A 13,268-nucleotide genomic window follows, 5' to 3' on the forward strand; every position below is an offset into this window, starting at 1 on the left:
GTCTTCTGCTGCTGTAGCCCATCTGCCTCAAAGTTCGACGCACTGTGCGTTCAGAGATGCTCTTCTGCCTACCTTGGTTGTAACGGGTGGCAATTTGAGTCACTGTTGCCTTTCTATCAGCTCGAACCAGTCTGCCCATTCTCCTCTGACCTCTGGCATCAACATGGCATTTCCGGCCACAGAACTGCCGCTCACTGGATTTTTTTTCTTTTTCGGACCATTCTCTGTAAACCCTAGAGATGGTTGTGCGTGAAAATCCCAGTAGATCAGCAGTTTCTGAAATTCTCAGACCAGCCCTTCTGGCACCAACAATCATGCCACATTCAAAGGCACTCAAATCACCTTTCTTCCCCATACTGATGCTCGGTTTGAACTGCAGGAGATTGTCTTGACCATGTCTACATGCCTAAATGCACTGAGTTGCCGCCATGTGATTGGCTGATTAGAAATTAAGTCTTAACACACAGTTGGACAGGTGTACCTAATAAAGTGGCCAGTGAGTGTACCTGATCCTTTGTTCCTGAGAACGATACCATAAGTTGTAACCAGATGTGAATGGCAGTGTCTTTTTCTCCTCTCCAATTTGAGAACACATACATTGGGTATGGAAAGTATTCATTAAACAGTGATGGGTTTGTAACTAATAAGTCATGTCAGACTAACTTAATTTCCTTCTATGACGGAATCACTGATTGGGTGGATCAAGGAAATGCTGTAGATATAGTATATCTTGACTTCAGCAAAGCATTTGACAAAGTCTCTCATAAATCCTTATTGAAAAAATGACTAAGTATGGAATGGACAAGGCAACTGTTAGGTGGATTCATAACTGGCTTAGTGATCGGACACAAAGAGTGGTCGTAAATGGCTGCACATCCAGTTGGAAGAATGTCTCAAGTGGGGTACCACAGGGCTCTGTCCTGGGCCCTGTATTGTTCAACATCTTTATCAACGATTTAGATGAAGGAATTGAGGGTAAACTGATTAAATTTGCTGATGACACAAAGCTAGGAGGGATAGCAAATACTAGAGGAGAGAGAGAGGATTCAAAAAGATATAAATAAACTGGAGAAGTGGGCAGCAACTAACAGAATGGTTTTTAACAGGGAGAAATGCAAAGTACTACATCTGGGCAATAAAAATGAAAAAAGCATATACAGAATGGGAGGAATAGGGCTAAGTGACAACACATGTGAAAAAGACTTGGGTATACTAATAGATCACAGACTGAATATGAGTCAACAGTGTGATGCAGCAGCAAAAAAGGCAAACACAGTTCTAGGATGTATAAAGAGAAGCATACAGTCTAGATCACGTGATGTCAATATTTCCCTCTAATCCTCTTTGGTCAGACCTCATCTGGAATATTGTGTCCAGTTTTGGGCACCACATTTTAAAAAAAGACATCAACAAACTGGAGCAAGTTCAGAAAAGAGCGACCAGAATGGTGACCGGTCTGCAAACCCTGTCTTATGAGGAAAGGTTGCAGGATTTGGGAATGTTTAGTTTGCAAAAGAGAAGACTGAGAGGAGACTTAACAGCTGTCTACAAATATCTAAAGGGCTGTCACATTGTAGAAGGATCAACTTTATTCTCATTTGCACAAGGAAAGACTAGAAGCAATGGGATGAAACTGAATGGAAGGAGACACAGATTAGATATTAGAAAAAACTTTTTGACAGTTAGAGTGATCAATGAGTGGAACAGGCTGCCACGAGAAGTGGTGAGTTCTCCTTCAATGGAAGTCTTCAAACAGAGGCTGGACAGACATCTGACTGGGATGATTTAGCGAATTCTGCTTTGAGCAGGGGGTTGGACCAGATGGCCCAGGAGGTCCCTTCCAACTCTACGATTCTATGATTCTATGATTCCTTTAAATTTTTCACTCTTTGTTTCATTGCAGCCACTTGGTAAATTCAAAAAAGTTTTTTCCTTATTAATGTACACTCTGCACCCCATCTTGACTGAAAAAAACAGAAATGTAGATATTTTTTCAAATTTATTAAAAAAGAAAAATTGAAATTATACACGGTCATAAGTCTTCAGCCCCTTTGCTCAGTATTGAGTAGACGCACCTCTTGAGCTAGGACAGACATGAGTCTTCTTGGGAATGATGCAACAAGTTTTTCACACTTGGATTTGGGGATCCTCTGCCATTCTTCCTTGCAGATCCTCTCCAGTTCCGTCAGGTTGGATGGTGAACATTGGTGGACAGCCATTTTCACGTCTCTCCAGAGATGCTCAATTGGGTTTAGGTCAGGGCTCTGGCTGGGCCAGTCAGGAAAGGTCACAGAGTTGTTCTGAAGCCACTCCTTTGTTATTTTAGCTGTGTGCTTAGGGTCTTTGTCTTGTTGGATGGTGAACCTTCAGCCAAGTCTGAGGTCCAGAGCACTCTGGAAGAGGTTTTCATCCTGGATATCTATGTACTTGGCCAGTCGTCCTATCCCTGCAGCTGAAAAGCACCCCCATAGCATGATGCTGCCACCACCATGTTTCACTGTTGGGATTGTATTGGGGAGGTGATGAGCAGTGCCTGGTTTTCTCCACACATACTGCTTGGAATTATCACCAAAAAGATCTATCTTTGTCTCATCAGATCAGAGAGTCTTATTTCTCATAGTCTGGAAGTCCTTCATGTGTTTTTTAGCAAACTTTATGCAGGCGTTCATATGTCTTGCTCCAAGGAGAGGCTTTCTTCGGGCCACTCTGCTATTAAGGCCTGACTGGTGGAGGGCTGCAGTGATAGTTGACTTTGTGGAACTTTCTCCCATCTCCCTACTGCATCTGTGGAGCTCAGCCACAGTGATCTTGGGGTTCTTCTTTACCTCTCTCACCAAGGTTCTTCCCCCACAATTGCTCAGTTTGGCTGGACGGCCACGTCTAGGAAGACTTCTGGTGGTCCCAAAATTCTTCCATTTAAGGATTATGGAGGCCACTGTGCTCTTAGGAACCTTGAGTACTGCAGGAATTCTTTTGTAACCTTGGCCAGATCTGTGCCTTGCCACAATTCTGTCTCTGAGCTCCTTGGCCAGTTCCTTTGACCTCATGGTTCTCAATTGGTCTGACATGCACTGTGAGCTGTGAGGTCTTATATAGACAGGTGTGCGACTTTACAAATTAAGTCCCATCAGTTTAATTACACACAGCTGGACTCCAATGAAGGAGTAGAACCATCTCAAGGAAGATCACAAGGAAATGGACAGCTTGTGACTTAAATGGAATCTATCACCCCATTTTTGGCCTATAAGCTGCGGTCACTGTCATCAGGGGCTTATCTACAGCATTCTGTAATGCTGTAGATAAGTCACCGATGTACCCTGAAAGATAAGAAAAATAAGTTATATTATACTCACCCAGGGGTCCGGTCCGGTCCGATGGGTGTCGCGGTCCGCTCCGGTGCCTCCCATCTTCTAGAGATGGCATCCTCCTTCTTACTTCTGCCGCGGCTCCGGCGCAGGCTTACTTTCCTTGCCCTGTTGAGGGCAGAGCAGAGTACTGCAGTGTGCAGGAGCCGAACCTCTCTGACATTTCCCGGCACCTGCGCACTGCAGTACTTTGTAGATTGTAAGCTTGCGAGCAGGGACCTCACTCCTAATGTCATTGTTTGAATTGTCTTAACTTGTATTGAATTTATTGTCTGTACATGTCCCCGCTTAATTGTAAAGTGCTGCGGAATATGTTGGCGCTATATAAATAAAAATTATTATTATTATTATTAAAGTACGCCGGAGCCGCGGCAGAAGAAAGAAGGAGGACGTCATCGCTAGAAGATGAGAGGTGCCAGACCGGACTGTGACACCCACTACACCCACCCCCTCCCCCCGGTGAGTATTATCTAACTTGTTTTTCTTATCTTTCAGGTTACATCGGTGGTTTACAGAATGCTGTAGATAAGCCCCTGATGGCGGTGGCTGCAGCTTATAGGCCGAAAATGGGGTGAAAGATTCCCTTTAAATATGAGTGCCTGAGTAAAAGGGTCTGAATATTTATGACCATGTGATATTTCAGTATTTCTTTTTTAATAAATTTGCAAAAATGTCTACATTTCTGTTTTTTTTCAGTCAAGATGGGATGCAGAGTGTACATTAATGAGAAAAAAATGAAATTTTTTGAATTTACCAAATGGCTGCAATGAAACAAAGAGTGAAAAATTTAAAGGGGTCTGAATACTTTCCGTACCCACTGTAAGCATTTGGCAGCTACTCAAAACTTTTCTTAGAGTGGAGGTCCTATGGAGGTCCTGACCAATAGTACAATGGGAAAAAAAGTATTTAGTCAGCCACTAAATGTGCAAGTTCTCACACCTAAAAAGATGAGAGAGGCCTGTAATTGACATCATAGGTAGACCACAACTATCAGAGTCAAAATGAGAAATCAAATCCAGAAAATCACCTTGTCTGATTGGGCAAGATTTATTTTGCAAATTACGGTGGAAAATAAGTATTTGGTCACCTAAAAACATGCAATTTTTGTGGCTCCCACAGACCTGTAACTTCTTCTTTAAGAGGCTCCTCTGTCCTCCATTCATTACCTGTAGTAATGGCACCTGTTTGAACTTGTTATCAGTATTAAAGACACCTGTCTGGGGGCGTGGCTATGTACCGACAGAGTGAGGGCGCACCTGGTTAGAGCTCCTGCCATCCTGACATTGTTCAGCCAGCGGACCCTTACACCTGTGGCACATTTGTTGGTCCACGGACCCCTCGGGATTCTGTGGCGCTCCTGGACCCCCTCGGGAGAGCGGAGTTGGACTCCTGGGAGCCTGTGACTGTGAAGACCGGGGCGGCCGGCGGGACGGCGGCCATCTTGGAGGCGCACGCTCTGACTGTGGAGACGCGGCGCCGGGCTCCCTTGCTGCAGCGCTGACAAACAGTGAGCAGATACCCTGAATTATTGTGAGGGACAAGTGGTGTGTGCCTTGAAAGATTGGGCCCCGCGTCCCCTCTCTGCTACATCACCTGGACTGCCGGCGCCATTACTGTAGGGGCTTGGATCCCTCTGACTGCTGTCCTGTGGGGTGCTGTGGGTCTCTCCCCGGGCTATAAGGGCCCTTGTCTGATGCTCGGAGCTGGACATTACCTCCCTGTGTGACTTTGCGGGTCTGTGCTGCTCCTGGGGCCCTGCAGCCACCATCTGATAATTTTGTTCCGTCTATAACCTTGATTCGGGGGACCCCGAGGTGCACTGTTTCTGATATCCGGTTGTGCCCTATTGCTATTAAAATGAGTCGTTCCAAGGGGTCTGGGGCAGCTGAAATGCTGAAGGAATATGCCAGGATAGACCATGCTGAAGCTTCAAGATCTCTTAAAAATCATCCCTCACAGGCTCAGCGTAAGAACCGCCCCTCTGAGGGTGGGGAGGACAGTGAGCAGGAGGAATTAACCCTTAAGCAGGCGTCTGAACAACTTATGCAGGCTATCTCCTTAACCAGGAAGTCCCTGTCTGGGAAGATAAAGGACGTGCACACTGAGGTGGGACGCCTCCGACACTACATGCAAGCCATGAAAGGTCGTATTATGGAGGTGGAGACGCGGGTGTCCCAGGTGGAGGACACTATCACACCCATGGAAGCTAAACTATTGAAAGTGGCATGCTCTATGAACGCGTGGAGGCAAAAAGCAGATGACCTGGAGAATCAAATGCGTCGGAATAATATCCCAATTATTGGTCTACCGGAGCGCTCGGAAGGACAACACCTGGAGCAATTCCTAGAAGATTGGCTCAAAACCACTTTGGGAGATGAATTCTCCCCAATCTTTGCGGTGGAAATGGCTCACAGGGTACCTACTAGGCCTCTTCCTCCTGGAGCTCCACCTAGACCTTTTCTGGCGCGTCTCCTCAACTGCAGGATAGAGACATGGCTTTGCGTCTGGCGCGGCAAAAGAGTCCTATCAAATTCAACAATGCCACGATCTTGATTTTCCCAGACTTCTCTATGGAACTCCAGAAACAGCGGGCGCAGTTTACGGAGGTCAAAAGACATCTACGGGAGAGGAATGATATGTACTCGATGATTTATCCGGCCCGGCTCCGGGTGGTCCATGAGGGTTCTACTTTATTTTTTACAGATCCAGCGGAGGCGGCGGAGTGGCTACGGTCTCACAAAGGGTCTGCTGCAAAGGAATCCTAACGTATCTATGGCTAGTTGGTATTTTTTCTATTAATCGGCAGATTGGAGCTCTACTCAAAAGCATCCAAGATACCAACAATACCGGACACTGAGCTCAGTGATGGTATCCCCTAGTTTGCTTTGCGATGGGAGTACAGGACTCTGCTCCCGCTTTGTTTGTTGTTTATTTACATTTACTTTGGTTTTTTTCCGCAGTGGCTTTTTGTAATTTTTAGGTAGTAACCGCAGCCGACAACAGCTTCAATCTTTAGGTGATGTCTCTAAATTTTGCCTGGGAATATTATGCACTATATTCAGCGGAGTAAAACATGGGGTCTGAGTTGATATGCATGACATGGAATGTGAGGGGTATAAAAACTCCTCGAAAAAAGATCAAGGTTTTCTCACAGGTCAGACATTATCGCCTTCACATTGTGGCCTTGGTGGAGACGCACCTGACTAGGGATACAGCGCGGTGCGTACAGAAGCCTTGGGTACAATGGTCTGCCCATACATTCCACACCAGCTACTCGAGAGGGGTCTCACTGTTGGTACATAAAGATGTCAGATGGGAAGCTAGGGAGACTCGAAGGGACCCTGAGGGTCGTTTTATTTTTGTCCATGCATTGATAAACACTAGGAAATATGTGGTCTTATGTATCTATAATCCCCCCTGGCTCGTATATCCATTCTGCAGAAGGCAATGGGATTTGCCCTTAATTACTCAGACGCTGATGTTATTTGTATGGGAGACTTTAACATGGTCATGAACAACTGCCTTGTTAAATTGAGGCTGGATGACGGAGTGACTGGGGGGTCCTCTCCACCGACTACAACCCCGTTGTCATTATTTATTGGGGGTGGCGTGTGGTTGGATTTGTGGTGGCTGTGTCATCCTGAGTTAAGAGAATATACCTGCCACTTGTCCACTAAACGCTCCCTATCACGCATAGACTACATATTTGGTTCTAGCGGCCTGGCAATGTGGGTGGCAGATATAGAACAGGGGGATTTCAGACCATAGTCCGGTCATCCTTAAACTCAAATATGGCCAAATAAACAACGGGATAGCTTGGAAGTTGAATCCTTTCTGGTTAAAATTGATGGATCCTCCTGACAGAACGATTGATCAGTTGCATTGCTTCATCGCGTCCCACCCGGAACCTCAGGATATTAATTTATTTTGGGATGCCCTTAAGGCATACCTGAGGGGCTGTTTGTTCTCTCGTATATTTAGCGGGTAACCTCAGGAAAGGATGATGAGGTGTTGCACCGACTGAAAGACTCAGAGGCTACATATATATCTAACCAAACCAGTGGGAACAGGAATGAGTGTCTGGCTGCCCAGAGGTTATATACTCCGCATGTAGACACTAAATCTAAGCGTAAACTATTCTTTACCCGTCAATCCTATTTCGAATTGGGGAACCGGGCGGGCAAATTTTTGGCCTATCTGGTTCGCCAACATAACACCTCCAACACAATATTACAGATTCGTAGGGCAGATGGTATATTGGTGTCTTCGACTGAGGAAATTCTTGGCTGTTTTCAGGATTACTACAGGTCACTATATGAATCTAAAAGTGACTTTGACACTTTGGGGTGTTTAAACTATTTGTCAGATGTGTCATTCCCCACATTAGATCCTGAGCAGCGGGCCCTCATGGACGCTGTGTTCACTGCAGAGGAGATAGAAAATGCTATGACAGACATGGCTTCTGGGAAGGCCCATGGACCTGATGGGTTTCCTGTTGAATTATATAGGAAGTACCGGGATATATTGACGCCACTTTTGGTGAAGGTATTTTGGGGAATTTGGGAGGGGAATTCTATGCCCGAGTCCTTTTATGAGGCTAACATCATAGTGCTTCGGAAGGAGGGGAAGGACCCTTTGGAATGTGGATCCTATCGCCCCATTTCGTTAGTGAATGTGGACTATAAAATTTTCACCAAGATCCTAGCTACCAGACTGAATTCAATAATATTGAACCTTATACATCCTGATCAAACGGGTTTTATGCCTGGTAAAAGTACATCCATTAATATCAGAAGAGTCCAGTCAATAGTCCAATATAGCTCCCTAATGCCAGACAATAAATGGGCACTGGCATCGTTAGATGCTGCCAAGGCTTTTGACTCTCTTGAGTGGCCTTTCCTCTCTGCATGTTTGCAAAGGTATGGCTTTGGTAATAAATTTATAACATGGATCAAAATATTATATATGAAACCTAAGGCCCGTATTATAGTAAATAACTCTATATCTGAGTCTTTATCATTACATAGGGGAACCCGTCAGGGTTGCCCTCTTTCCCCGGCCCTCTTCGCCCTTGCGATTGAGGCACTAGCAATACGTATAAGGTCCTCCCCTGACATCCAAAGTATAGATATAGCAGGTCTGATGGATACCATAGGCTTATTTGCTGAAGACATGGTGACATTCTTGAATGATGTGGAGGAAACTTTGCCACAGGTGATATCCCTTATAGATAGATTTAGTAAATATTCAGGTTTACATATAAATTGGGAAAAGTCTGCCCTGTTACCCCTTTCCCATGCCCTGATGCCCCAGCTGGAGGCTCTCTCCTCGCTACCTATTGTATCTAGTTTTAAATATTTGGGCATTCACATATCTCACAATAGTACGCTTGATCTACAACTTAATGTCCACCCATTGCTGGAACAAGTTAAAGTTAAATTTGCATCCTGGAGTAGGCCCCCATTATCTGTGGCTGGACGTATTAACCTGATTGAAATGATACTGCCCCCTAAATTTAGCTACTCCCTTCAGCACAGCGCGGTAGCGGTGCCCAATTCCTTTTTTGTACATCTCAATTCCCTGGTCACGTCCTTTATATGGGGGAAAACTAGGCCCAAACTTAAACTGTCCACTTTACAAAGACCAAAGAAGGGAGGTGGGGCGGCGTTGCCAGATTTTTTCCTATATTACTTGGCTGGGCAGGCTAAAGCCTTGAGTGGATGGATGCCGGGTAATTGCCTCCCCAATTCTGAAAGTCACTTGCTCCACGCTGCACAAGCAGATTGCCCATTGGGGTTCCTTGAGTTGGAAAAAACTAATATCTCACGTCTGCTACACCTGCTCCAGTTGGCACGATTAATATGGAGACAAATCAAGAACGTAATTGGGTTTAAAGATTTTATAGCTGAAATGCCCCTGTGGAATAATAACTATTTTACGGGGTTGTTGGATCACCCATCCACCGTTTTTTGGATTCAGTGTGGCGTTTCTTCATTGGGAGACTTGTATGACCAGGGGATCTTAAAGTCTTTTGAACAATTACAGGTCGCACTTGATTTTCCGAGATCTCAATTTTTTCGTTATCTGCAGCTGAGATCGGCTCTTCAATCACATATGAGGGGTAGGGGTGTGGACTGTACTATTTCATCTTTACCTCTGATAGGAATCCTTAATTCGCAGGGTCCCCAGGGTCTCATATCCTCTTTGTATACATACATGCTGTCAGTAGGGGCAGAATCGACCATAAGCTCTATTAAGGGAAAGTGGGAACGACTCATCCCTAATGCGCAAAGAGAGGAGTGGGAGAAGATTCTGGAATCTCCGATTGGAGTATCTCCATCTATTAATAACGGAATGATACAATTGTATATAATAAATCAATCATGTTTGACTCCGATGCGACTTTTTAGGATGGGTCGACTCCAATCATCAGAATGTTTGCGATGTCACTTGCCAGATGCGGATTTTATTCATATGGTGTGGCAATGTCCCACTATCCTACATTACTGGAAAGAGGTGACTACACTACTGACATCCCTGGTACAAACCCCTGTCCCTCTAGAGCCATTGGTCTGCTTGTTTGGGGTGTGGGAGGAGGAGATCTGGGATCGCTATACTGGGGTCTTCCTGCACGAGACGCTGTTTATGGCACGGAGGGAGCTGGCATTGCGGTGGATGGGGGGGTTCATGTCCTTCCCTTAGATTCTGGATCGAGTTGGTAAATTCGATTGTTCCATATGAGCGCACGTTATACCAAAATAGGGGATGCCCGGGTAAATTTGAAAAGATTTGGGAGAGGTGGAACTCCTCTCATCTTACTTTGCAAGGCTGAGACATCACATGCGACATAACACGATATAGGAGACCAGGCTACGGAAATAGTAGACACTAGTTGATGTAGTGGTAGTTGTAGTTTAGAAATTTTAGTTAGACTTTATTTCTGAAAGATACGACAAGGCTTGTGAAACTGGACTGATATACATGCTGGAAAATGTATAACCAGTTGTCCTTTATGTATGTTTGGAAGGATGTACATATGGTCTTGTTTGTCTATAAGAGTGTGCAACTTCTTTGTATTGTATTTTACATTGGACGGGAACATGTGTGCTATGTATAATGCTTGTTATCATATGCCAATATGTATGCTGTACACTCTTTGCACCCTGAGATTCAATAAATGAATTTAAAAAAAAAAAAAAGACACCTGTCCACAAGGTTCAACTGAATTCAGAACCATTCATCATCATCAATACTCCAACAGAAAAAAGTCAGCAGAACTGATTCTATCCATCACTCCAGGATCTGGTAAAGCATTGGCTAATGTCAGCAAAACATAGAAGTAACTTCTCCATGAACAAGTGTCCTACTCAAGTCAGCCACTATCTAACTGTAAAACAAAGGCCTCAATCCATCAAGACTAGCATTTTAATAAATGTATGAGAATTCACACTCATATCTAAATTTGGAGGAAGTGTGGGAGGAACGGCCCCCGTCCAGTGGCCGGGCCGGATCCAAGGGAGCCGTCATCTGGGTTCCGGGGAAAACTGTCCCCGGGGGGCAGAATTCGGGGACGGACCGTTGTGACATACAGATGGGCTGGGGGAGGGACCAGTATAAAGGAGGCGGGGAATTACCGGGACGATGAGTCAGCAGACCGAAACAGAGGCAGCAGGAGACCGTGGGCGTGACGGAAAGCTAGAGCGACTGACCAGTGCCAGGGAAGACGCTCTCAGAGGACTCCAGAGGGACAGTGCCAAGGCAATCATCCGAGACATCCACTGCGGCCTCCCCTCAGCCCGCGGCTGCGGCCTGCCCGCGGTCGCCCACGGCCGCCGCCGTCTCGCTCCAGCCCACAGCTGCGACCTGTTCCCCGCCACCCGCAGCCACCCTGCTCTCACCAGTGGCCACGGCAAATACAGCGCCGTCGGCGGCCACCACTGTCCCGCTCCGGTCCGCAGCAGGGGCCGGGCCTCTGCTGACCGTGGACTCCCCGTCACAGCCGTTAACTGCGCAGGTGGCCTGTCATTCGCCACCACACATGACTGCCGCTTGCCCCAGTCCAGGGGCTGCGGCCCACCCGTCCAAGGACTCCGCCGGGGCCTGTGGGGCTCCAGTGTCATCAGCGCGCCGGAGCGCGCGAAGACTTCGTCAACGCCTCAGCAACTGGGCCCAGCAACTACTACACCGAAAGACCACCATCCCGAGTGGCGAGGGACGTCTGGACAGCTAAGTTGACTGTATAATTAAGGACACGTAGTCGGCCATACCGCGGCCCTATAGTGACCGGCTATTGCCGGAAGTAGTCGTGTTCTACCCGTTTGTGTTTGCTTGTATAGAGCCTGTCACGACTGCAGCCGCACACACACGGCCCAGCAGGCGCCTCCACGCCGATGGAGAGGGGCAGGCATCACCCGGGGACGCAATATGGACCCTCTATACCACAGAGGGGGACCTGGGCCTACCCGAACTAGGGAAGGGCAGCGACCGGGATTCTGTAGCAGCTGAGCATATGGATAAGGACACGTAGGACTTGATGACACCGCACAACTTCAGGTATAAATAAAGTAAAGTTTAATTAAAGTAAAGTCACAGTACATAGACAAAACCAGGACACACGCAGTCATCAGGACATCAGGACACACGAGGTCATCAGGACACGTGAGGTCATCAGGACATCAGGACACACGAGGTCATCAGGACATCAGGACACGCGAGGTCATCAGGACATCAGGACACACAAGGTCATCAGGATACACGAGGTAATCAGGACACACGAGGTCATTAGGACATCAGGATACACGAGGTCATCCAGATGCCGGCAGGACATCAGGGTACACGAGGTCATCAGGACATCAGGGTCACCCACAGGACATCAGAGTTACCGGCAGACATCAGACGGGAGTCGTTTGGTTCCGAACATCCAACACGACCTACAGGCACCACTGCAGTCATCCAGCTCCAGGCAGCGGTCGACAGGCTCTGGGCATCGGACCTAGGAAAGAACTCAAGCGTGATTGCTGGGCCTGCATGGAGCTAGCACCGCATGGTAGTCAGAGCACAGCATAGTAGATGCTCAGCAGGAACACCGGTAACAAGAGTCTCAGAGTCACTGGGTGCGGGGCTCCAAACACAGAGGGATTCCAGGAACATAACACAGCAGACAGTTCAGACATGGTCAGGTACAGGATAGGTACAGGATCAAGGATTCAAGCCTGGATACACTGCCTCCAGGCCAAGGCGAATTTAGACGGGGTCAGGTACAGGATCAGGGATTCAGGCCCGGACATACCGCCACCGGGGCAGGGCGAGGGAACAGGACAAAGCAGGAATCAAGCCAGGGAATTTGGTACCAAAACTGAGACAGACGAGGTCCACAGACACGAGACACACATGGCAAAGTCCAGGAGCTTTGTGAGTAGCTCTGGCCCCACCCATAGGGCAGGGTTAGTTTATAAAGGGGCTGCCCCTCAGCAATTGGCTGGGGACAGCATTTCAAGTACACACACTAACCCTGATAAAAGCAGAGAAGGTGTGGCTGCGCACGCCCTAAGCACACACAGAAACCATTACAGCACAGTCAGTACAGGAACTGCAGCCTAGAGCACCTGGCCATGGATGCCAGCCAAGACACACGTGGAAAGTCATGCACCAGCTGCAAATGACCTCACAACCCACGGACAGCTTCCACAGCGGCGACCAGGGACCGCACATGCGAATAGTCAAGCAGCAGAGCAAAGACCCAACACCACATGTGCAGCTACGCAGCAGAGCAGGGAACCGAGCAGGCTCCACACAGGTAAAAGCAAGCAGTATCCCAGCTCAATTAGGGGGAAAGGAGTAAGGGGTTAAAGCAAAAAACATGCATTGTCACGCCGACAACCAAATACAAACAGAACGGCGTGA

This window comes from Dendrobates tinctorius, unplaced genomic scaffold, assembly GCF_039654945.1.
Source record: "Dendrobates tinctorius isolate UK_male_01 unplaced genomic scaffold, ASM3965494v1 ptg000151l, whole genome shotgun sequence".
Lineage (NCBI taxonomy): Eukaryota > Metazoa > Chordata > Amphibia > Anura > Dendrobatidae > Dendrobates > Dendrobates tinctorius.